Raw genomic sequence first — 26685 nt, 5'->3', positions numbered from 1 at the left:
GGGTGAGAAGACAGAGCTCTGCCCTATCACAGGGGGGGACGGGGTGTTTGATTACATTCTCTCAGTTAGACTGTGTGGCTGAGGAACGAGGTCAGATTGCAGTCCCGGAGCGCTAAGGCGTCGGAATGCAGGGAAAGGGGTGGAGGACAGTGGACACTGCTTGGCCTTCGGAAAACACCAAACTGAAAGAAAGTGCAGTCTGATACTGAAATTTTACCAAAAACTGCCCAGAAGCCCTTAGTAAAGCAGAAGTGTAAAATAATGAAAAGTGGAACCAAAGTATAAGATAATGAATGCTGACTGCATCAGAGCCTATTAGTGTGATTCTGCTGTTTAGAGCATCCATGCTAAAAACACATCACAGCTGAAGCAGATACGACTAACAGTTCTAGCTGAGTCTCTTTACCTGGTCAGATTAATATGCCAGCTGCCCATGCATATGGGAGACCTGTTAATCATAAACTAGATGTTGATGTTTTAATGGAATGTTAAATTCTCTTTTCCCCAATTTGAGATGAATTATGCACTGTTATGTTGACCTTTTTCCCCTCGAGCTTCCAATAGAAGCCTATAACCAATAGTAAGGGCTGAGTCAGTCTGTCACTAAAATGATTCTAAAGAGCTAAGAAGACCTGCCCTCTGAATTTAGAGACGGTGTTTGTGGTGAAGAGCTAAGAGCCAGACTTCCTGGGTTCAGCTCCCTGCTCTACCAGTTGCTAGCAATGAGATTGAGAGCTATTTTCTTAACCCCACTAAACCTGTTTCTCCATTTATAGAAGAGAGCTAATACTAACACCCAACTGTGGATAAAGTGAAGGTTCCTGTGGCCAGGATTCTCACCCAGCCCTGGTCAGCTAGCCCACTATGCATGTGTGGGCAGTACATTGTTATTGACTCTATATAAGAAGCTCCACTCAGTACTCTGGGCTGCTGCACAGCTGCATGGCTGCAGGAGAGCAGAGGCTGGAGTGGTGGCAGCGCTGAGGATAGAGACTAAGATGGCTGTTGGGGCAGAGAAGCCTAGAGGCAGACACCAGCTTGCTGCATGCAGACTCACTGTGAGTGGACGGGATTCTATATTGACCTGCCACTGTAGGAATAAAGTTGGGTATAAACCCTTTCACCCCAAGAATGTTCCATTGTCATTTTTTGGTCTCACTGAATCCATAGTGAAGTTGCCCAGGCCTGAAACCCATTGGCAAAACACCATCCTATAGAGTTTTTGGTGATTAAATGAAATAATCCATTTAAAGTATTTCCCGTAATGCCTGGCATATAGCAAGTGCTCAATAAATGTCAGCCATTAGTAATAATAAATACTAAGCTAAAGGAAACTTCCCTGATAGTTGCTCTCTCATAAACATTCAGACTAGCACATAGACCAGCCAGGGAGTCTCAGTTTCAGTATGGTTGAGATTTTGGAATCCATAGTCCTTTGTTATGGAGAACAGCCTATATACATACATATATAGTATGTATACTATAGTATACATAGCACCATTCCCAACTTTTGACCATTGTGTAGCACTGCCCCGAGTATAACATCCCCAATGTCTCCAGACTGCCAAAGGCCTCGGGGGCAGAAGGAGACACAAAATCACCCCAGTATGAGAACCACTGTGTTAAATCAAGTAACAATGCTGTCAGAGACACACCATCTTTGTTACATCACTCTTGCCTAAATGTCCAGTTAACCATATCCACTATGTACCTGATTGATAAATAAATCACATACACAAAGAGCTGCCTTAAACTTTCTCCTTTGCCATTAATTCAACTCTGTGATGATAGACTATGTCTATCATTTCTACCTCAGTGTTCTCAGTGCCTGCTACAATGAATGGATCAATGAATCAATGAATGAATGAACACACTTCTGAATTTTTTAATTTTGTTAAACAGCTCTGAATAGCACTTACATTTCCTCATTCTTTGACTCCAGTACACAAAGGAGATACAACACTGATCACACCCTCTCACACTCACATACCCTGAGGAAACAGAGCAAGCCATGGGCCAGGCTGGGTTGGGCTCCCCGGAGGAGGGAGAGGCAGGAGCACCCTTTCTACAGAGCTGCAGGGCACAAAGCCAAAGGCCGAACACCAGACTGTCTCCAGGAAGCAGCGCCAAGAAGTGGGTCCAAATAGGTCACAAAGCAATAAGACCGGCTGAAAACCCTGGGATGAGAGGGGCTCAATGAGCAGAGCCACAGAGCCACAGAGCACAGAAAGGAACAGAAGCTCAAACAGGAAGTGGTCTGGAAAAATCCCACAGACAGGGAGTAATGCCTTTGGCCAGATTTGAATATATTTCAGATGTGGTCATGTAAGGGCCCCAGATGGAATGAGACCTGGCTTCTGTCAGCCATTGTTTGAATTGACCCAGCCAGCTTCATGTCCATTACCATTTTAATCAATATACTACACTCTCTTCATCAGGTCAACGATAAACATGCAGAACACAAACTTTTACTTAGAAATGGGTTATTTCCCCAGTGGCCCATTAAATGAAGGTATTTAATTGTGTATAGGACAACTGAAATATGCTATAAAATAACACATGACTCACAAAGTTCAGCAAACAGAATTTTCAAGTGAACATCACTTCGACTACTTTCCTATGAACCCCCCAAAAATGATGCAACTATATCAGGTGATTGCATGATATTTCCCAAGCACACAAAAGAGGACACTTAAATCCCTAGCTATTTGCTACTGAGATAAATTGGTAAACACGCAGCTCTCTTAAGTCATGTCACCTGTACCTACTGTTTCCCTCATTGCCCAATGCACAAGTGAGCCATTCATTCGGTTTTAACTCAGCTAAAATGTATATTCATTTGGCCTTTGAGTCCTTTATTATGCAAAGGCATGTGGACTCAGTAGTGATAATTAATGCTTATAGCTCATGTGAGAAATTTCTCCTAGGGTCATGTGTTAGGAAAGGCTATATGCTTCCGTAAAGGAAACAGTGGGCTTTTTGGGGTGTGATAAGGGAAGGGGGAGAGAACAACTATCATGTCTCCTTTTTCACTCTCACCAGGAATCCTAGACCAAACTTGAAACTCAGTTCTAGTGGTTCATTTGTGCTGTCTTTTTATGCCTAGACATGACTTTCTATTCTAGTTTTCATTTCTCTGGGCCTGACTTTTAATTTCTTATGTGTAGCTCACCATTTTATGATATGTGCTTATTACAAATCACCTCAAATAGTGTGTGAAATGAAGCAGGGTGTAAATATAAAATAAAACAAGATTAAAATGTTTTTATTATGTAAATTACCATATAAAATGAGAGGCAGGAGATCAGCCTTGGTAATTAACCAAAGAGTATAAAGGAAAAAATATAATTAGAAAGCAAACAATAACATTTTTTTAGTTTTGAGCATTTTTTCATTTTTGATAAAAATGCAGAACCCCTATCAGGGGTTAATACCTTAAGGCTTTATCATTAGCAGCTTATGGAGGAAGAGCTGACATGTACATAGGATTATATATAGGAGAGGATCCTGACAAGAAAAAATATAGAGAGGGTGGGCAGAGTGTCAAGGTCAAACTCACCCCACAATTTTTAAGGGGTACTGATGTGGCCACAGGGCCAGCCTGGGAGTATTTTCCAGCTTCTTTATGATATTCCACTAATCGTGTGGACCATGGTGACCTCCCCACTCCACCCATAGCCCTGCTGCAGGGGCAGCCCCAGCACCCACGTTTTACCCAAGCAAGAATCAGCCTGTGACCACAGGGCTATCAACCCTTACTCCTATCCTAGCCCAGGACAAATACAAAAGATTTGCTATTTAGTCTAATTCATGATACATAGGTGGAGTCATTTCCATAATCATATTGTTACTACAGAACTTTTTCCTCATTAAATTAAACAAGCCTATCTGAGCAAAACAAAAATCCCTACATTTTAATTTTTTTTCATTTTTTGAATAAGTAATATATAAACATGGCTCAGAATTTAAGGGACTGTGAAAAGTATGTTTCCCTCCCTTCCTGGTCTGGAACTATTCATTTTTCCAATGAAAGTAACACTGTTCCTGGTTTATATTTAGCCTTCCAGAAAGTTTCTATTAATTCATAAAAATTTATAGTCTCACAAGCTAAGAAGCTGAATAATCCTCAGAATTTTCTTCTCCTCCAAAATACTACATCCAGTTAACTCAAATGCCCAAAATTCTATTTCAAAATGTGTGACCTTCATTGTCCTTTTACATTTTATCACTATGGCATCAGGGGCTTTACTTGTGCCCCTGATTTTATATCTCTTCTCTTCCCCATAGCTACTAGAGTAATCTTTTCTGTTGCTATGAAATAATGAAATATATTACATATGTATATCATACATACAAAATGGCATATATGACTTTCATGTGTATTTTTTATTATAATAATACAACATTCCATGTGTCTACCACGCAGCTTAAGTCATAGAACATCCCCAGGAGTTTGGAAACTAGCTTTGTGCCCTTTTTGGCTGTTTGTCTTTCCTTCCCTCTACCCCAGAGTAATCACTTTTCTAAATATTGAGTTTATCCACTACCTTAGGATTTACTGTGCCCTGGTAAAATAACTTTGTATAGTTCTGAAATTTTCAGTGAATGTATGTCTGACTTGCCTTCTCAGCTCAAAGGTGCTTTTCATACTTGTCCATGTAGCAGTAATTTCTTGGTTATTCCTTTCCCTGCTTTATAATAATCCATCATATAACTGTATCACACTTTCTATAGCCATTCCCTATATGCATCTAAATTGTTTGCACATTTGGGGCTATTTCTAGAAATAGTCCTATAAACATTCTTGCACATTCACCCTGGTGCACATATTTAAGAGTCCATAGGTTATATATATGAGAAAGGAATTCTGGGTTGTAGGATAGGCATATCATCAAATTTACTGAGCAGTATCAACCTCTGTTCCAAAGCAGGACTAGTTTCAGCAGGACATGAGAGGTCTTGTTGCTCCACATCCTTGTTAACATTTCAGGTTTTAAAAAGTTGCCGACCTCTGGTGACATGCTGTGATGTCTCATTGTAGTTTTCATCTGCATTTCCGTGATGATAATGTGACCATTTTTCCGTGTTGTTAAGTAATGTTAGTGCTGCCTCCTACAAATAAATGTTTACTTATATATTCTTATTATTTTTCAAATTTATTTTTATATTTTTAATATTTTTTATTTTATTGAAGTATTGTATGATCTTTATCATTCAGTTGTATTTTCTAATTTCTACTATGATTTCTTTTTAACTTGTGTATTAATTTCCAATGTACAGGATTTTTATGGTGTCTTTTGTTATTGATTTCTGGCCTAAATGCCCTGCTGTCAGTGAATGTGTTATATGTAGTACTTATTCTTTGAAAACTTCTTAAGAACTTGTTCTATGGACAAGTACATGGTCAATTTTTATACATGCTCATGTTCACTTGAAAAGAATATGTATTCTCTAATAATTGGGTGAAATCAGTTGAATAAACATATCTTTAGTTTTCACCATCCTCTAGGTCCTCTCTGGAGACAGTTACACAATTCTTAAGAGCACTTTGAACCTCAGAAACACAAAAATAAGGGATACAGGTATACTTATCATTTTGGCTGACATCTACTGTAAAGTAAAATCCTTGGGGAAGGACATCAGAATTAGCTTCTGAAGAAAAGGGTTAAATATGGTTAAGTAGAATCCAACATGGCAACAGAAGTGCTGAAAGGGGAAACGAGAAGATGAAGAAAATTAACTTCTCCTATCTCATAATTTTGTCTTAATTAATCAACGCTAAAATCATCAGTGATTATCTATGATAACTAGCCAATATGACTTCCCTCCATGGCCATTTGCATTTAAACAAAGTCTTTCTGAAGATTCAGTGCCAGAATCCAAATGTCATGACTTTTATCAGATCACCTCAATATTTCCCTGTATCTCCATCGTTTATTTATTCCTACAAATTTGAAAGAATATTCCTCCTCTATCCAAATACTAATCCACTTCCTCTGCAGGTGTAAGACCTTGATCTTGCCTTTTGTTAATTCTGACTTGAATCTTTAATCTCTCACTATTTGTCTTAACGTCTCTACTTCAGACCGCAAACAAACCCAGTTATCTACCATTTAAAAAATTTCTCACCTAGCTCTCTTTTTCTCTCTAGCTCTTATCTCTTAGGACAGTGAGGGCTCTTCCCCCCAAATCCACCATTTTAAAGGAAGTTTCCCTCAATGATTCCAGACCATGGGAGCCATCGAAGGGAGATTCCCCAGTGATTCCACGATAAATGCCTCCATGACCTTCTGGGTGGGGAGGAGATTCTTTCTGAGTTTCAAGGCAATTCTTTGGCAATTTACCACTTAAAGAAGAGAAAATACTACTTCCCTTCTGACAGGGTATCTTGATAATCCAGCTCCAGCATTTCAGTATTTTGTGGAATTGCAAAATAACAAATAGGAATAGAAATAGCTAGAATGTCAGAAATACAGTTGATGACATCTCTGTTGTAAAAGTAATAAAAAAAAAACCCAAACCAAAAACTACTAAAACACTCTTTCAATTTAGAATATCAGTTCTGATAGACAAAAGAAACCAACTGCTAGGAAGCCCCATGTGCACTTTCTTACTGCTCAACCTCGGCTCTTTCTTGGACCCATGACATTTCTGTGTTCATTACGTTTACCCCTGCCCTGGACCCAGATTGCAGACATTCCCCACACTATTCCTTAGGATCCTATAAGTTGGCACAAAATTTGAAGTGGCTGTGGTCTTTCCACCTACCCCTAAAGTCTTGCTATTCTCAAAGGAAAACACAGGAATGATCTATTTGTAAGGATTTTATTACTAACATTAGGGAAATTGAAAAGTCCAAAAGTTTCTCAAACCCATAGTCCTTTCTGATTATACTGCTAGGATGGAAATTAGGATGCAACTCAGATTCCTCCTGTTTGTTCTTTAAAATTCAATCTTAAAAACTGCTTGCCTCTTTTGTGTTCCTACCTGAAGGGGAAAGGTGTGCTGATCCTTATGATAAAATGCTCTTTTCCAAAATATTCTATCAAGGCAGAATAAGAGATGACCCTCTGTTCTACTAAGCCTTCACACCGTTGAAGAATAACTGCCTCACACTGGTACCCCATAACCTGGCATTGCTGAGTCAGCAAAGGTCATGCGGGAGGAGAGGACATCTAAGCAAAATGTCCTATTTCACAGCTCTGTCTAGGTCAGCCTCGTGTTCAGTCCTCTGTGGGCTCTGGGTCAACTTCTTTCAACTACATCCAAAATAACAGTTGGTCATGCAAAACAAGAAAAAGGTTTTATTAATGCCTAAACATGAAATTCTTTGGGAGCTTGACCTTAGTCCTGAGATCCTAGGGCTTCACAGACGAAGAACACCCTGGTTAATGGGTAGGCCACACTGTGAGAGGATCAGAGAAATATAGGGAGGTAAATTAAGCTTCAGCAGTAGAGAGAAGTATTCAAGAGCCTGGGCTTTGGAGCCACACTGTATTATTGTGTCTCCACCACTTAGTAGCTGTGTGACTTTGGGCAAGTTAATTCATCTCTATTTCTTCATTTGTCTCAATGGGTTGTTGTGATTATTATTTATTGTGAGGATTAAATATGTTAACATATATAAAACACTAAGAACAGGGCCTGGCATACAGTAAGTACTATTTAAGTTTTTAATATTATTATTACTTATAGTAGTATTGACTCTATAGTTACATTTTCTGAAAGTCATTTTTAATTCCGAGAACTCTGACCCCAAATTAGACATACTATATGTAGCAGAAAGAAAAGAAACATTTTCATTAAAAGGCCTCTGAGTTTCATATTGAATACAGTATTCATTTAATGAGTAGGTTTTCTTTTCCTGAAGAAGCAAACTCATCTCCATGTACAAAGAGTAATATAAAATACATGTTTTCAGAACAGAACAGAAGGTTTTGGAACAAGCTTTGAAAACATCCAGTAAATATACCTGAGAGATGGGAAAAAAAGGCAGAGGCAGTGCCTGACAGGACAAAGAAGGACTGCATGAAACAATATAAGGAACTTGTTGAGATGGTAAAAGCAAAGAAAGCTGCTCAACAGCAAGTACTGAATGCATGTAGAGGCAAGAAATGACTTATGACAATCTGTGTTGTGTGTGCACCTAAAGCATCATTATCGGCGTTAGGAATAGCCAAAATACTTAACAACAGCTTCCTTCTTACTTTCAATCCCTCACTGTTCTCAAACCCCTGTATAATGTCTTTTAGTCTAACCGTTCTAAAGGTTTTTCACTCTGGAAATCATCAATAATTTCCTAGGTGCCAAAGCCAATGGCTTTGTCTCAACTGCCATTCTTTTTTTTGCATATGTGCGTGTTTGTAAATAGTAGAGTTTTATACAATTATAAAGTTATGCACCTTCAAAGCTATCACCCCAAGAAAGACACCTATTCATTTAAACTGAACATCTTTTCAAATATTTTAACAATGTGTGTACACATTCACAATATAATCTGTTGGTTAAAAGACTTCAAAGTTTACAGTTTGCAGTACCTACAACAGAATTTACAGATGCCGACAACAGTCTGTAGATTATTAAATATATTGTTGCTTTGATTATTACATATATTGTCTTAAGAAATACCATTAATACAAATGCATTATTTACAATATCCCCATTATAGTAAGAAAAAAACAAAATGTCGTATAGGCATTTATTATGCCAAGTATTTAAATGATTATTCTCTCTATGACATAAGAATAATACTTTTTTAGTGGTGAAAGATAGATTTCATTAGGCTGAGGACCATTGAAAAGCTTCCAAGGAGATCCAAGTAAAATCTGGCTACTTCCAAAAAATAAATAGAACAGCAGCAATCTCTAGGTATCTTTTAAACATAAACTAGGAAAATTCCATTTATATTGATTGGGCCTTAAGTATATGACTTGTTACAAATAAAAATAAACACAATTTTAGAAACGAGGCAACACCACTGGCCCAAAGTTGTTTTTTCCTACCTGTGAATGCCTAGGATAACCTTCACTGTCAAGTTTATCTATCAGGTTGCAAAATTAACAATTATCTCTAACATACATAAGCCAAAGTGCTCACTCTTACCATGGAAGCGAAAATTTCTTCTGAAAATAATTTACAAAGATAATATGTAAACACATAAAAGTTTTGAGACAAACTAAGAATATCCTTCTATGTTCTATGGATCAAAATGCAAAGGTCTCCATCACATATGTACATGAACACACTTCCATTAATTTGGGATATATGGACAGTACATGACTATGTGCAAACACATGTAAACTGTAGCAATTTTTGACAATGTTTCTAGCAACACTGTACTTTTAAGCCCCAAATGCTACAAAGAAAATAAAAACAATGTTAAAACTACTTTTCCTTTTTCTTAAAATACATTTTTAAATGGAAAAACAAATCCAGTGCTCCTGTTTGTGACATGTACTGGTCTCTTTGAGTCAAGAATCTCTTCAGTTGTTCCCCAATTTAACATAACACGTAAGCTTTCTCTTGCTCCAGGAAGTCGGATCATGTTCAGTGTTTTGTCTTAAAAAACTGCTTTCCAAGGTAGTCATGCTGGTTAAATTCTTTCTGCTGCCCACATTGCCCCGGATGTAACCATAAGCCAGCACCTTGTAGTGCTGCACCTGTGATTAGCAGAGCCAATCACCTTGCTTTGAAGGAGAAGCGAGCACTGAAGGCAAAACCGCCCCCAGCACTGCACAGGCACTGAGCTCAAGCAAAGATTCCTGAGTCAGCCTCCAAAACAGTTCTACCCACCTGGGGTTGCCTTTCTAGATTCAAACACCCAGTGGCTTTTCCCATGTTCATCAAAATGATTCCACCAATGTGGGCCAACCATCAGCCTACCTGTGACATTCTTGACTGCCCAAAGTCACATGACACCAAAACAAGCATCACCACACAGGCAATAAAGCTGCTGCTGAACAGTCACAGAGAGGGTAGACTACAGTTGCACTGACTCCAAAGAATAAATGGAAAATGATGCCACTGGGTGTCTGATTTTGGAGTTTTTGAGTCTATTAGTTGTCTCCACTTGTGCATCAAACAGTGCAACATCTTCATGCCATCATTACTGTCCTGCTACAACATGGCGGCCCCACGCCAGCCTATTTCCCAATTGTCATTCTTCTTGGTAAAACTTCAGCTGCATTTGACACTATTTACCCATTCTTTAAAAACCTCTACCATTGATCCAAAATTGGGTTCCATTTCTCTACATTCCTACCTCAGCTGTCCTGTTCTCAAAATCTGAGAACTTACTAGGCACTTACAGTTTAGAGTTATGGAGCATGTTCCTGCTTTCAAGGGACTTGTAACACACAGAATGAGCATTGAGCATCATGTCTGTCATGTAGAAGTTACCCAAGAGATAGCTGTTGAGTGAATGAATAAAAATAATTGGGAATATTCTGAGAAAACATATAATTCTAAAAGACAGATACAGTTAAGGACCTGAGACTATGGGGGGTTAGAAACTCAGAGAAGATTAAAGTGGGACTAGAGAAGCTGAAAAGATTTCATCAAGAGAAGTTGACTTGAGCTGTATCTCATGGAAGGGAAACCATAAGAAAAAGCAGAAGGAAAGGATAAAACAGTCCAAGTCAGAGGATCACCAAGGATAAAATCTTGGAGACAGGGAAAAGATAAAATCTTGCTATCATTTTGAAGCACATAGAAGATACCACAATGTCAAGACAAAAAGCTCTGAACTGGCCTTGATGAGTCTGTTAGAGGATCACAAGAGCTGTTGGAGGAGGGTACAATTGAATCCACAGTCACTGAGGCTGTTGAAAACTGTGTACAAGTTAGTTTGTCAGTGGCGTAGGTTAGATTGGAGAGAGGAAAACTTAGAGACAGAGGCACCATCAGAGAAGCCATGTTATCTACGCACACAATGACCAGGGCTAGGTCTAGGATACTGACTGAGAAATGGAGATGAAGGGGTTAACTGGTTGATTATATTTGGAAGTTAAGGATTTTTTTCTGGTCCTATAGCCTAATTACACATCAGTGAACTGACTTTTAAGGTGTCTCCCCAGTCACTCATCATGCCCCCACCAAATGGGTTGTAAACCCCTTAAGCCCAGAGAGACTTAGCCTTAGCTTGTACCTAGCACAGCATCTTAGCACATAGCAGATACTAAACACTTTTTTAAGTGAAAAAATATTAAAAATAAAAAACAGGGAAGATGAAATTGGGTGGGTAGTGGAAATAGGGCAATTCGTTTAATTTTTTTTAATTGAATTTGAAGTGAAACAGATGAAAATGTGAAGCTGATGGCTGAAAATAAAGGATTGCCTTTAGAAAAAAGGAAGAATTGGATATAAGACATGAGAATCATTAATTGACATTATCACTCAATGACCTTATGCTGCCTCCCATTTACTTGGAGTAAAGGTGACTTACCGTTCAAGTTTATATGGAAATTTCCATATAAAATTCAGAACTAGAAACCCCTACTCCAAGTCCCCTGACTTCCAGTCATTATCAAGATTCTCATGTTATCTGCTTCTCTTACAACAAACAAAGAATAAAAATTATACAGAGCAGGCTTCAGTCTCTTCTGGATTTGTTCTTTCTTTACTTCTCTTTTCCTTCAACTTAACCTTACTCTTCTCCTCTTTCATCTTATCCCTTGTTCGCTCTTTCCCTATTTGAGAAGCTGTGCCTTTGCCTTGGGTCTGCAACTTCCAGAGAAGAGTAAAACCAGACCACAGGCCAGGGCACAAAGTCTCCTTTCAAGGAGCGGTTCAGCTTCTCACACCGCATTGGGGCGGGGCCTGGGGAGACCTTGGGTCCGCTGAAGAACAGTGCAGCCTTCAGCTCCGCGGCGCTGCTCTCTCATCTGGTCCTCCTTACCCCGAGGATATGAGGCTCTCCTGTGGCCTTGATGTCACCCCAGTCTTGCTCAGTGAACTCTGTTTATATTCTGGGCTGTTGAATTTAAATACATTTTTGAATAATTTATACTTATATGAGGAAATGGTCATGATACATAAGCAGGGGAGAGGAACTAGACAAATATTGATTATGACCCTAATTTTATTTTTTTTAACTATTTACTCATCCATCTCTACTTTTATACTCACAAAAAAATGTAAGTCCAATAGTGATTGAACCCTGGGTGACTATTTTTATGCTTTGCTATTTCCCCCAAATTTGACATTTTACAGGTAAGTAAACATCCTTACTATTTGTTTTCCCTTTCCCTTCACAACAACTCAGAACCTGTGTCTCCCCTGCTTCACCGCCCTGCTTCCCTGCTCCTCTAATCCCTTCTCTTCCCATCTGACACACACAGCCCCTCATTTTGTGCAGACACAGAAATTGGAGTCCTGCTTGATGGAAGAAGATACCTTTAATTTGTCAAAATATCCTGCTTAGCTTAGGTAGGGCTAGAGGCTCAGGCTCTGCATCAGCAGCCACCTGGGGGTAAAGGAAATGGAAACAGGTAAACCAGATCTCTGTGACTGTGGCCTCTAGTGGGAAAGGCTCCTGCTTCTCTTTATGGGAAATGTGTTTGTTGTTTGTCATTCCTGCTCCTAAGTTTGCCTTAGTAACACCAAAAAGAGTTCAGAGAATCAAAAACTAGTCTTTGAGAATCTTAGATAAATTGTTAAATAACCTCTCTGGCTACAAGTTCATGACCATTTATGATCTGCATGTTGGTAAATGTAAGCAATAAAAACAGTCGTCTGTGTTGATGGAGCCTTATAACTGAAGTCTCAAATTTTTACTATTCATATTATAGCCAGATTCCTTCAGGTTATAACTGAAAATCCTCCTCTTTACATAACAGTAATAAGAATTTAAAAGGAGAAACAAACTGCCACTACTCACAGATGATAGGCTTGCCTATTGACTAAACAGAAGACACAAAAGAATCTACAGACACATTATTAGAATTAATAGGAGCATGGCAAAGATGCTGGTTATAAGATCAAAATGCAAAATCAATACACAACAACAATAAGCAGTTAGAAAAATTGAAACTTTAAAAAAGACCTACTGGAGATTAAGAGGATTAAAGATGGTGGCATGAGAGGACAGACAGAGGCTTCCTCCTAAAACTGGATACAATTAGAAATTTAATTGGTGCAACTAATCCTGAGAGAGCAACAGGAAAGAGGATGGCATCAGACTGCACACACCTGGAAAAAAGAGCAGACCTCAGTGAACAGGGTAACGTACTAGAGCTGTGGCTCCAGGGGACCTAAGCCCCTCCCCCACCCCAGCTCACCAGTGGGAGGAAGAGAAACAGAGCAGGGAGGGAGTGGAAGGCTTAGGACTACTGAGTACCTACCTCCAGAGATCTGCTCTGGGAGCACAAACCTACATTTCATGGTGCTTTCTTGAGACTCGCATGACTACCGGGTTGGAAATTAATACAGGCAGAGTTCCAGGGGAGACTGGGATTCCGGCTGCTTGTGGAAAGCAGGGATCCATATATGGCTGCTCTGGGACAAAAACTTATACCTGTGTGCCCTGCCCACTGGCTCAGGCAGTGGAGACAGGCACAGGAGCCAGGAGGTGGGGAACAACTCTTTCCTACCCCAAGTACGGATCCCCTGCGACCCCTGACTTGGCTTCAGGGGCTCAGCAGCTCCAGAAAAGAGCTTCTGGACACTAGAGGACGCCATACACAGACATGAACAGCCAAAGGAACCTTGTCCAGAGTAAAATTGTTAATACAACTCCGGAAAAAGATTTAAATGATATGGACCTAGTGACTGTTCCTGAAAGGGAGTTCAAAATAAAAATAATCAACATGCTAATGGAGGTAAGGAAACACATCGAAGAAGTCAGGAATGAATTTAGGTCAGAGATCCAATCATTAAAGAACACGATGGAGGGTATTAAAAGCAGGTTGGATACGGTGGAGGAGACAATAAATGAACTGGAAACTAGAGAAGAGGAATACAAAGAAACTGAGACACAGAGAGAAAAAAGGATCTCTAAAAATGAAAGAATATTGAGAGAACTGTGTGACCAATCCAAGCAGAACAATATTCACATTATAGGGATACCAGAAGAAGAAGAGAGAGAGAAAGGGATAAAAGTGTCTTTGATCTTTGAGGAGATAGCTGCTGAAAACTTTCCCAATCCGGGGAAGGAGATAATCTCCCAGGCCATGGAGAACCACAGATCCCCCTACACAAGGGACAAAAGGAAGACAACACCAACACACATAGTAATTAAAATGGGAAAGATCAAGAAAAAGGACATACTGTTAAAAGCAGCCAGAGGCAGAAATAAGATCACATACAAAGGAAAGCCCATCAGACTAACAACAGACGTCTCAGCAGAAACCTTATAGGTCAGAAGGGAGTGGCATGATGTATTTAATGCCATGAAGCAGAAGGGCCTGGAACCAAGATTACTTTTTCCAGTAAGATTATCATTTAAATTTGAAGGAGGGATTAAACAATTTCCAGATAAGCAAAAACTGAGGGAGTTTACCTGCCACAAACCATCTCTGCAGTCTATTTTAGAGGGACTGCTATAGATGGAAGTGTTCCTAGGGTTGGATAGCTGTCACCAGAGGTAGTAAAATCATGGTAGGCAGGGTGGAGCAGCTGCTTGTGAGGCAAATGCAAATTAAATTGACTATCCCCAAAGCCAATCAAAGGATAGAGAAAAAGTATAGAATCTGATACCTAATATATAAAGAATGAAGGAGGAAGAAAAAGGAGAAATAGAAAAGAACCTTTAGATTGTATTTGTAACAGCATACTAAGTGAGTTAAGTTAGACTCTTAGATAGTAAGGAAAGTAAACTGGAACCTTTGGTAACCACGAATCTAAAGCCTGAAATGGCAATAAGTACATACCTATCGATAATCACCCTAAATGTAAATGGACTGAATGCACCAATCAAAAGACATAGAGTCAGTGAATGGATAAAAAAACAAGACCCATCTATATGCTGCTTACAAGAGACTCACCTCAAATCCAAACACATGCACAGACTAAAAATCAAGGGATGAAAAAAGATATTTCATGCAAACAATAGGAAGAAAACAGCAGGTGTTGCAGTACTAGTATCAGACAAAATAGACTTCAAAACAAAGAAAGTAACAAGAGATAAAGAAGGACATTACATAATGATAAAGGGCTCAGTCCAACAAGAGGATATAACCATTATAAATATATATGCACCCAACACAGGAGCACCAGCATGTGTGAAACAAATACTGATAGAACTAAAGGAGGAAATAGAATGCAATGCATTCATCCTGGGAGACTTCAACACACCATTCACTCCAAAGGACAGATCCACCAGACAGAAAGTAAGTAGGGACACAGAGGCACTGAACAACACACTAGAACAGATGGACCTAATAGACATCTATACAACTCTACACCCAAAAGCAACAGGATACACATTCTTCTCAAGTGCACATGGAACATTCTCCAGAATAGACCACATACTAGGCCACAAAAAGAGCCTCAGTAAATTCAAAAAGATTGAAATCCTGCCAACCAACTTTTCAGACCACAAAGGTATAAAACTAGAAATAAATAGTACCAAGAAAGCAAAAAGGATCACAAACACATGGAGGCTTAACAACACGCTTCTAAATAGTCAATGGATCAACGACCAAATTAAAATGGAGATCCAGCAATATATGGAAGTAAATGACAACAATAACACAAAGCCCCAACTTCTGTGGGATGCAGCAAAAGCAGTCTTAAGAGGAGAGAATACAGCAATCCAGGCATATTTAAAGAAGGAAGAACAAACCCAAATGAATAGTCTAATGTCACAGTTATCAAAATTGGAAAAAGAAGAACAAATGAGGCCTAAAGTCAGCAGGAGGGACATAATAAAGATCAGAAAAGAAATAAACAAAATTGAGAAGAATAAAACAATAGAAAAATCAATGAAACCAAGAGCTGGTTCTTTGAGAAAATAAACAAAATAGATAAGCCTCTAGACAGACTTATTAAGAGAAAAAGAGAATCAACACACATCGACAGAATCAGAAATGAGAAAAGAAACATCACGATGGACCCAAAAGAAATAAAAAGAATTATTAGAGACTACTATGAAAACCTATATGCTAAGAAGCTGGAAAACCTAGAAGAAATGGACAACTTCCTAGAAAAATACAACTTCCAAGACTGACCAAGGAAGAAACACAAAATCTAAACAAACCAATTACTAGCAAAGAAATTAAAGCGGTAATAAAAAAACTACCACCCCAAAAAAAACCCTCGGCCAGATGGATTTACCTTGGAATTTTATCAGACATATAGAGAAGATATAATACCCATTCTCCTTAAAGTTTTCCAAAAAATAGAAGAGGAGGGAATACTCCCAAACTCATTCTATGAAGCCAACATCACCCTAATACCAAAACCAGGCAAAGACCCCACCAAAAAAGAAAATTACAGACCAATATCCCTGATGAACGTAGATGCAAAATACTCAATAACATATTAGCAAACCGAATTCAAAAATATATCAAAAGGATCATACACCACGACCAAGTGGGATTCATCCCACAGATGCAAGGATGGTACAACATTCGAAAATCCATCAACATCATCCACCACATCAACAAAAAGAAAGATAAAAACCACATGATCATCTCCATAGACGCTAAAAAAAGGATTCGACAAAATTAAACACCTATTCATGATAAAAACTCTCAGCAAAATGGGTATAGAGGGCAAGTACCTCAACATAATAAAGGCCATATCTGATAAGCCCACAGCCAACATCATACTGAACAGTGAGAAGCTGAAAGCTTTTCCTCTGAGATCGGGAACAAGACAGGGATGCCCACTCTCCCCACTGTTATTTAAAATAGTACTGGAGGTCCAAGCCATGGCATTTAGACAAAACAAAGAAATACAAGGAATCCAGATTGGTAAAGAAGAAGTTAAACTGTCACTATTTGCAGATGACATGATATTGTACACAAAAAATCCTAAAGACTCCACTCACTCCAAAACTACCAGAACTGATATCGGAATACAGCAAAGTTGCAGGATACAAAATTAACAAACAGAAATCTGTGGCTTTCCTATACACTAACAATGAGCCAATAAAAAGAGAAATCAGGAAAAAAATTCCATTCACAATTGCATCAAAAAGAATAAAATACCTAGGAATAAACCTAACCGAAGAAGTGAAAGACCTATACCCTGAAAACTATAAGACACTCTTAAGAGAAGTTAAAGAGGACACTAACAAATGGAAACTCATCCCATGCTCTTGGCTAGGAAGAATTAATATCATCAAAATGGCCATCCTGCCCAAAGCAATATACAGATTTGATGCAATCCCTATCAAATTACCAACAACATTCTTCAACAAACTGGAACAAATAGTTCAAAAATTCATATGGAAATACCAAAGATCCCGAATAGTCAAAGCAATCCTCAAAAAGAGGAATGAAGTGGTCGGGATCTCACTCCCCAACTTCAAGCTCTACTACAAAGCCATAGTAATCAAGATAATTTGGGACTGGCACAAGAACAGAGCCACAGATCAGTGGAACAGATTAGAGACTCCAGACATTAACCCAAACATATATGGTCAATTAATATTCGATAAAGGAGCCATGGACATACAGTGGGGAAATGACAGTCTCTTCAACAGATGGTGCTGGCAGAACTGGACAGCTACATGTAAAAGAATGAAACTGGACCACTGTCTAACCCCATACACAAAAGTAAATTCAAAATGGATCAAAGACCTGAATGCAAGTCATGAAACCATAAAACTCTTAGAAAAAAACATAGGCAAAAATCTCTTGGATGTGAACATTAGCAACCTCTTCATGAATGTATCTCCCAGCGCAAGGAAAACAAAAGCAAAAATGAACAAGTGGGACTATATCAAGCTGAAAAGCTTCTGTACAGCAAAGGACACCATCAATAGAACAAAAAGGTACCCTACAGTATGGGAGAATATTTTCATAAATGACAGATCCGATAAAGGCTTGACATCCAAAATATATAAAGAGCTCAGGCTCCTCAACAAACAAAAGCAAATAATCCAATTAAAAAATGGGCAGAGGAGCTGAACAGACAGTTCTCCAAAGAAGAAATTCAGATGGCCAACAGACACATGAAAAGATGCTCCACATCGCTAGTTATCCGAGAAATGCAAATTAAGACCACAATGAGATATCACCTCACACCAGTAAGGATGGCCACCATCCAAAAGACAAACAACAACAAATATTGGCGAGGTTGCAGAGAAAGGGGAACCCTCCTACACTGCTGGTGGGAATGTAAATTAGTTCAACCATTTTGGAAAGCAATATGGAGGTTCCTCAAAATGCTCAAAATAGACTTACCATTTGACCCAGGAATTCCTCTTCTAGGAATTTACCCTAAGGATGGAGCACTCCAGTTTGAAAAAGACATACACACCCCTATGTTTATTGCAGCACTATTTACAATAGCCAAGAAATGGAAGCAACCTAAGTGTCCATCAGTAGATGAATGGATAAAGAAGAAGTGGTACATATACACAATGGAATATTATTCAGCCACAAGAAGAAACAAATCCTACCATTTGCAACAACATGGATGGAGCTAGAAGGTATTATGCTCAGTGAAATAAGCCAAGGAGAGAAAGACAAATACCAAGTGATTTCACTCATCTGTGGAGTATAAGAACAAAAGAAAAACTGAAGGAACAAAACAGCAGCAGAATCACAGAACCCAAGAATGGACTAAGAGTTACCAAAGGGAAAGAGACTGGGGAGAATGGGAGGATAGGAAGGGATAAGGGCGTGAAGAAGAAAGGTGGTATTATGATTAGCATGTATAATGTGGGGGGTAGGAGAAAGGGGAGGGCTTTGCAACACAGAGAAGACAAGTAGTGATTCTACAACAACAATTTAATAAATAAATAAATAAATAAATAAAAGACATACTCAGCCACTACACAGCCGTTAGAATGACCAAAATTCCAAACATGGCTAACAACAAATGCTGGTGAGAATGTGGAGCAACAGGAATTCTCATTCATTGCTGATGAGACTATTAATGGTACAGCCAATTTGGAAGACAGTTGATGAGACTATTAATGGTACAGCCAATTTGGAAGACAGTTTGGTTCTTACAAAACTAAACATACTCTTACCATGATTCAGAAATCTCATTCCTTGGCAGCTGTCCAAAGGAGTTGAAAATGTATGTCCACACAGAAACTTTCACACAGATGTTTATAGCAGCATTACTCAATAATTCCCAAAGCTTGGAAGCAATCAAGATGTCCTCCAGTAAGTTGAATGGATAAATGAACTGTGATACATCCAGACAGTGGAATATTATTCAGTGCTAAAAGGAAGTTTGCTATCATGCCACAGAGACATGGAGGAACTGAATTATAAATTACTAGTGATAGTCAATATGAAAATGCTACAACTTATTATTCCAAATTTTGATATCGTTAATGTACAATTACTTGAACATTATGGTTACTAGACTCCCCCTATTATCAAGTCCCCCTGACAAACCCCATTATAGTCACTGTCCATCAGTGTAGTAAGATGCTATAGAATCATTACTTGTCTTCTCTATGTATACTGCCTTTCCCGTTTCCCCACCCCCTACATTATGTGTCCTAATCATAATGCCCCCTTTTCCCCCTTATACCACCCTTCCCACCCTTCATCCTCAGTCCCTTTCCCTTTGGTAACTGTTAGTCCATTCTTGGGTTCTGTGAGTCTGCTGCTGTTTTGTTCCTTCAGTTTTTGCTTTGTTCTTATACTCCACATATGAGTGAAATGATTTGGTACTTTCTTTTTCTGCCTGGCTTATTTCACTGAGCATAATACCCTCTAGCTCCATCCACGTTGTTGCAAATGGTAGGATTTGTTTCTTCTTGTGGCTGAATAATATTCCATTGTGTATATGTACCACTTCTTCTTTATCCATTCATCTACTGATGGACACTTAGGTTGCTTCAATTTCTTGGCTATTGTAAATAGTGCTGTGATAAACATAGGGGTGCATATGTCTTTTTCAGACTGGGCTGCTGCATTCTTAGGCTAAATTCCTAGGAGTGGAATTCCTGGGCCAAATGGTATTTCTATTTTGAGCATTTTGAGGAACCTCCATACTGCTTTCCACAGTGGTTGACTAATTTACATTCCCACCAGCAGTGTAGGGGGGTTCCCCTTTCTCTACATCCTCACCAACATTTGTTATTGTTTGTCTTTTGGATGTTCGCCATACTAACTGGTGTGCGGTGATATCTCACTGTGGTTTTAATTTGCATTTGCATTCATTTTTAAGAGATATTTTTGCTTACAAATGTTTCAGCACTTTAAAGATATTGTTCCACAGTCATTTGCTTACATTAATTTTGAGAAACCTTTAGTCATTCTTCTTTGTTCTTCTGTATGTAACGTGCCTTCTTTTTCTGACTACTTTTAAGATTTTCTTTTTATTACTGATTTTTGGCAACTTGATATGATGTACCTTGGTGTAGTTCTCTTCATGCTTCTTGTGCTTGGGGTTTGTTGATATCCTTAGAATTGTGGGCATATACATATATATGAAGGTTTCACATGAGCAACACTGTGGTTTCAATATTCACTCATGTTATCAAGTCCCACACACACACCCCATTGCAATCACCATCCATCAGCATAGTAAGTCATTGCTTGTCTTCTCCATGCTATACTGCTTTCCTCATGACCTACCTATATTGTGAGGCTAATTATAATGTCCCTTAATCCCCTTCTTTCTCCCTCCCCACTGCCTCCCCCACCCCTCTCCCTTTGGTAACCACTAGTCCCTTCATGGAGTCTGTGAGTCTGCTGCTATTTTGTTCCTTCAGTTTTCCTTTGTTGTTATACTCCACAAATGAGGGAAATTATTTGATACTTGTCTTTCTCTGCCTGGCTTATTTCATTGAGCATAATACCCTCTAGCTCCATCCATGTTGTTGTAAATGGTATAATTTGTTTTCTTCTTATGGCTGAATAATATTCCATTGTGTATATGTACCACATTTTCTTTATCCATTCATCTACTGATGGAAAAATAGGTTGCTTTCTTATCTTGGCTATTATATGTAGTGTTGTGATTAACATAGGGGTGCATTTGTATTTTTGAATCAGGGATCTTGTTTTCTTTGGTAAATTCCAAGGAGTGGAATTCCTGGGTCAAATGGTATTTTTATTTTTAGTTTTTTAAGGAACCTCCATATTGCTTTCCACAATAGTTGAACTAATTTACATTCCCACCAAGACTGTAGGATGGTTCCCCTTTCTCTGCATCCTCACATTTGTTGTTTCTTGTCTTGTGGATGTTGGCCATCCTAACTGGTGTGAGGTGATAGCACATTGTGGTTTTAATTTGCATTTCCCTGATGATTAGCAATGTGGAGCATCTTTTCATGTACCTGCTGGCCATCTGAATTTCTTCTTTGCAGAATTGTCTGTTCAGACCCTCCACCCATTTTTTAATCAGGTTATTTGTTTTTTGGGTGTTGAGGCATGTGAGCTCTTTATATATTTTGGATGTTAACCCCTTAACAGATAAGTCATTTAGGAATATATTCTCCCATATTCTAGGATGCCTTTTTGTTCTGCTCATGGTGTCCTTTGCTGTACAAAAGCTTTTTAGTTTGATGTGGTCCCACTTGTTCATTTTTGCTTTTGTTTCTCTTGCCTGAGGAGATATGTTCAGGAAAAAAGTTGCTCATGTTTATATTCAAGAGACTTTTGCCTATGTTTTCTTCTGAGTTTTATGGTTTCATTACTTACATTCAGGTCTTTGATCCATTTTGAGTTTTGACCCATTTGGAGTTAGACAATTATCCAGTTTCATTCTTTTACATATAGCTGTCCAGTTTTTAGAATTGTGGGCTTATATTTTTTATTAAATGTAATAATTTTGCCATCATTTCATCAAATATTTTTCTATCCCTCTTTCATGGACTCCAGTTACATATATTTTAAACTGCTTGCAGTTGTCCCACAACTTACTGATAGTCTGTTAACCTTTTAAAACTAAATTTTCTGTTTCATTTGGGACTGTTTCTATTGCTATGTCTTCAAGTTTACAAATCTATGCATCTGTCTTGAATTCTATCAGTGAATTTTTTACCTCAGATAGCATTTTTAAAAATTTGTCAACGTTCTATTTGGGTGTTGTTTTTTTTTTTTGTATCTTCCCTGTCTCTAATTAACATAAACAATCCTTCCTCTAGCTTTTGTAATCTATGTATAGCGATAGTATTTTAATGTTGTTTGACGATCATATCTTCATCAGTTCTGAGTTTCTACTGATTTATGTTTCTTGTAATTACGGATATTTTTCTATAGCATTGATTGCCTGGTAATTTTTTATTGGATGCCATTGTATTTTTTACCTTGTTAGTGACTTGGTATCTTTGTATTCTTATAATACTTTGTATTCTTATAAAGCTTTGACACAGGTTCTGTTAAATTTGTAGGAGATAGTTTAGCCCTTTAAGATCTCTTTTAAAATTTTAGATAGGATCAATTCAGCATTTATTCCAGAGCTAATTATTTTCCCACTTCTGAGGCATGACCATTCTGAGCATTCCTTACAATGTCCTGTGAGTTATGAGTTTTTAAAATTTGGCTGGGGGGTTGGGGTAGGCTGTGGACAAGTACATTTCCTGGCCCTGCATGAGCACCAAGTACTATTTCCTCTAATCGTCTTGGGTGAATCTTTCACATTCCCAGGTAGTTTGTCATGTGCATTCCCTCCTCAGTACTTTCCTGAACATATAAAGGGAACCCTCTACAGGTCTCTGGACTTCTCTTTCTGATGCGCTCTCTCTCTCCCCTCTCCAGTACTCTGTCCTGCAAGCTCTAGCCACCCAAGCCGCTCAAGCTGTCAGTATCCTCAACTCAGGGACTTCACCAGGCTCTCCCTCCATTTCCTTCCCTATGCCACGGCCTGGGAACTTTCTCCTGGCAGTCAGCTGAGGCAGTCATAGCACTCACTGTGCTTGTTTTCCATCTCTCAGTGAATACTAGCCTTCACTGCCTAATGGCACTCTCAAAAATTATTGTTCTATATATTTTGTACACTTTCTAAGTTGTCTCAAGCAGAAGGGTAAGTCTAGTCCTTGTTACTCCATCTTGGCTGGAAGCAGAAATTTGACAAATTGATTTATCATAATGTTATGTAAATACCTTCAAATAAAAGTTACAAAACCCTTCTATATATAACTTCAATACAACCAAAAAGTTGTTAAAGTTTATAAATTATAATCAAATGCAAAAATGAGTAACATTCAAATTAATTACATTAAATTAACTAATGTGATTTGGTTTAAACTAGGCATTGTATTAATTGCTCTAGTCCAGGTTTGTTTTAGTTTGGCTGTGGCGACTCACTTCTCTCATTAGTTCTCAGTGTTTGACTTACTGAAAAACATTCATCTGTACTATACCCCATGATGTTATGCAGCCTCCACTTAGAAGTCTACTGTTCTCTTCGGTGCAATTATACATGCAGCTGTAAATACTGACATTTTATAATGGTATTTGGCTATAAAATTGGCACCCAGGTGATCCTGAATATGCTTACATTACTTTTTTAAATAATCACTGAATTGGAAAAATAAAATTTTTCAAATTGTGTTGAACATGCAGTTTGATATACACTGTTCCAAGACAATAAAACCTTTATCAGGTTGGTAGCCACACTGAAGAGATTCACAACATATTTGAGCCAAGAGAATTCCTGAGAGAAAACCTCTACTTTAAGATGATTGGTAACGGGGAGAAAAAGGGTGTGAAGTTGTGATGAACTAAAAAAATACCTGCAAGGGAAAGGTGGGGAAACTCTAAGACAATAACCAAAATGCCTGCCAGAAAAAAAGCACAGGGTAAAAAAGTGAGTGTGACACCAGATCAATTATAAAGGAGGTAAGTAGGAAGGAGAGAGGAACCTTACAGAAGATTCCCAAGAGTATCACTGACAGAAAAAACAAAAATAAGGAAACAAGGAAAAACTAGATTTTCCAGGATCTTTATAAGTAACAAAAGTGACAGAAAAAGCAGTATCTCTAGGGCAGGATGTGAGAAGACACACCAACCCAAGAACTGAGGAAAAATCAGTGCTGCTTTTACCAGCAGAGTACAGATCTGGATCACAAACAGGATGGAATCAAGTTCTTTCCAAGGAGTCAAGGTGAGTTTTTCAGCCCTGCCTTGGACCAGCCTGTCTGGGAACAAAGTCACCAGGGTCCCAAATACAAGAATTCAGCAAGATAGCAAAAAGAAGATGTCGCGTGCCCTGTCCTCGCCGGCAAGAACAGCATGCAACAACAGCAGGATTCTTCTGCAGAAAGCTTTATTCTTCAGCTCTTTGTGAAACAAATGAGTTGGGCAGGACCCAGAGGGGAAGGAGAGGCTTGCTTATATAGTTCTCATGCTCTGACCTGGTTGGTGCGGCTCCATATGCCTTATTAGCATAACCATTTGGTGGGTCTCATTGGTCCTTATGCCAAGGCGCAATTAGCATGTAGTTTAGTGGTGTGGGATGATTTGTCATTAGGAAGTTCGGGGCCTTCCGGCTGCCCTGCATGGGGCGCTATTTTCTGAGCGCGGCTGCCAACATCTCCCCCTTTTTTGTCTAACAGAAGCTCAAGGCGGAACTTGCCAGCAGAGGTGGAGACAGAGGCCTGACCTCCATCATACTTCCTGATGCCCCCTTTTTGGAGAGGGGTTCTGGGCATCTACCCCTATGCAGTCAGGCATGCCTCTCAGAGGGGTCCAAGACCTCTTGCAGTGCTTTGCCTCGCATCCTCTGGCTGGCGTTGGGACCGCTTGGTACAAAGGGTTTGGACCCTTTTTCTCAACCCTCTTGCACCATGAGCTTCTTAAAGAAAGCTGTGATTAAGCATTGAGGTACTCGGGCCTGGTGCAGTGCCACATGGGCTCAGGGTGCAAGAGCTACCTCAAGCTAAAGCCGAGCTTCCTTCTTAAGCATGTTGAGCCACACTTGGGGAGAGGCGCCAACGTCTATCGCCATTAGGGCTTGAGCAAGGATCACCTTGTCCTGCTTATGTTGGTTGCGGAGTCTGCATAACAACCAGAGTAAGAGCATGAGACCTCCAAGCAGGAACACGCCCATCCCAGCCATGCCCGCCCACTCCTTGACGTGGGAGAGAGCTCTGAGGAACCAGGAAGAGAGTCCTTCCGCTACGGAGATATCTAGACGGGTGGAGTTGATGTGGATAATTTCTCGCCGCAGCTCTTCTAGTGTCCCATCGAAGTCTTGGGACCAGTTTCCTGAAAGATACTGGGACAGGTCTCGTGACAGATTAGCTGCCCGTGTAAAATTTTTATATTGAATGCTAGTGATGCAGAGGGCACGATATTTCCGCTCACATCCCAATTGGGCCATTTGCCAGAGCACCTCCATTTGTTCCTCCACGAGATCTATGCGTTGATTGAGGATCATTATTCCTCCTTTCAGTTTGCCATCAAGTGTGGACTGTTGGTCCAGGGCAGAAGCTACTGAGGCTGCAAGGTTATTGAGCTCTGTAGCCGATTTGATGGAGGTGTCTAAAGCTATACCAGCGGCGGTGGCTGCGACCGCGGTCGCGGAGATCAGGAGCACTATGGCGGCTGTAACACCGAAATCGCGCCTTTCTCGAAACAGAGTCATGGTGTTAGGGGCGTCTACGGGAACAGGGACCCAACGGGGGATGCGGACTACCAAAGCATTGGTAAAGTTACGCGCATCCCAACACTGAGACAGAAAGCAGGTTTCATTGGAGCAGGAGTCAAAGCTACTATTGGATAAGATAAACAGAAATGGGGGGTATACGCATACTGGAGAAGGTGGAAAAAGGGAATTAGGTGACTCTGGACCTGATTTTGCTGAACACGTGTAGTTCTCGTTGTTATGGGTCATGATCATGTTCCAGTGTGCGCGCATGTGGTTATTCTCGCACCAAAAGGTGATATTTTTTACACCGATTCCCCCACCCTGGAGGGCGGAAAAGGGGGAGAGGTCGGTACACGAGCCATTGACTCCACACAGCATCCATTTATGGAAGGGGTTCATGCTCAGCTGCTGACGAAACTCGCCTTCGAGCACCTTTACTGGCCACCAAGCCTCATTGGCTGGCCGTCCCTCCATATCTGGGGAGATGGTAAACTCCTGCCTCTCAGTTGCCCACGTTACTACAGTTGACTGACAGTCAGTCCAGGGCCACAGCTCTCCCTCATAGTCGCCCACACAATGGGAGGCATATTTGGGTTGACGAGGCCTGTCGGTGGAATTGTTCCTGGGAGAGTGTACAAATGTGCCATTGATCCAGAGAACCATCTGGTGGATAGTCATGTTCTTATAGGACGGGCTCCCTTCCTTATTAGGCCCTTCAAATTTAGCTGACATAACGGGGAGGCTACTGGCCTCTAGAATTATGTCACTGAACCATCCGTATTTCCTCCATTTCAGGGAGATACAGCCAGCTAGATTCTGAGTGGTGAAGCATAATGACCCATTAGTTACGAAGGATCGGTTTTCTCCCAGGGGAGCTACTAGGGTGTCTTTAACTAAGTAGGGCAAGTTCATACTAGTATTGGTAGTGAAAAAGCGCGGAAAAACGGCTGCATTGAAACGGACAGGCATAGGCTTAGGAAAGGCAGACAGGATTCCCCATCTCAATACTCCCTG

At 39.7% G+C, this 26685-nt stretch overlaps 1 pseudogene; it reads right to left on the bottom strand.

Moving 5' to 3' along the window:
• Nucleotides 1–7745: 7745 nt before the first annotated feature.
• Nucleotides 7746–10125, bottom strand: LOC118971811 (Golgi apparatus membrane protein TVP23 homolog B pseudogene; annotated as a pseudogene).
• Nucleotides 10126–26685: the final 16560 nt, after the last annotated feature.

Source organism: Manis javanica, chromosome 4 (assembly GCF_040802235.1).
Source record: "Manis javanica isolate MJ-LG chromosome 4, MJ_LKY, whole genome shotgun sequence".
Taxonomy (NCBI): domain Eukaryota; kingdom Metazoa; phylum Chordata; class Mammalia; order Pholidota; family Manidae; genus Manis; species Manis javanica.
This window is presented reverse-complemented; position numbering and strand designations above follow the sequence as displayed.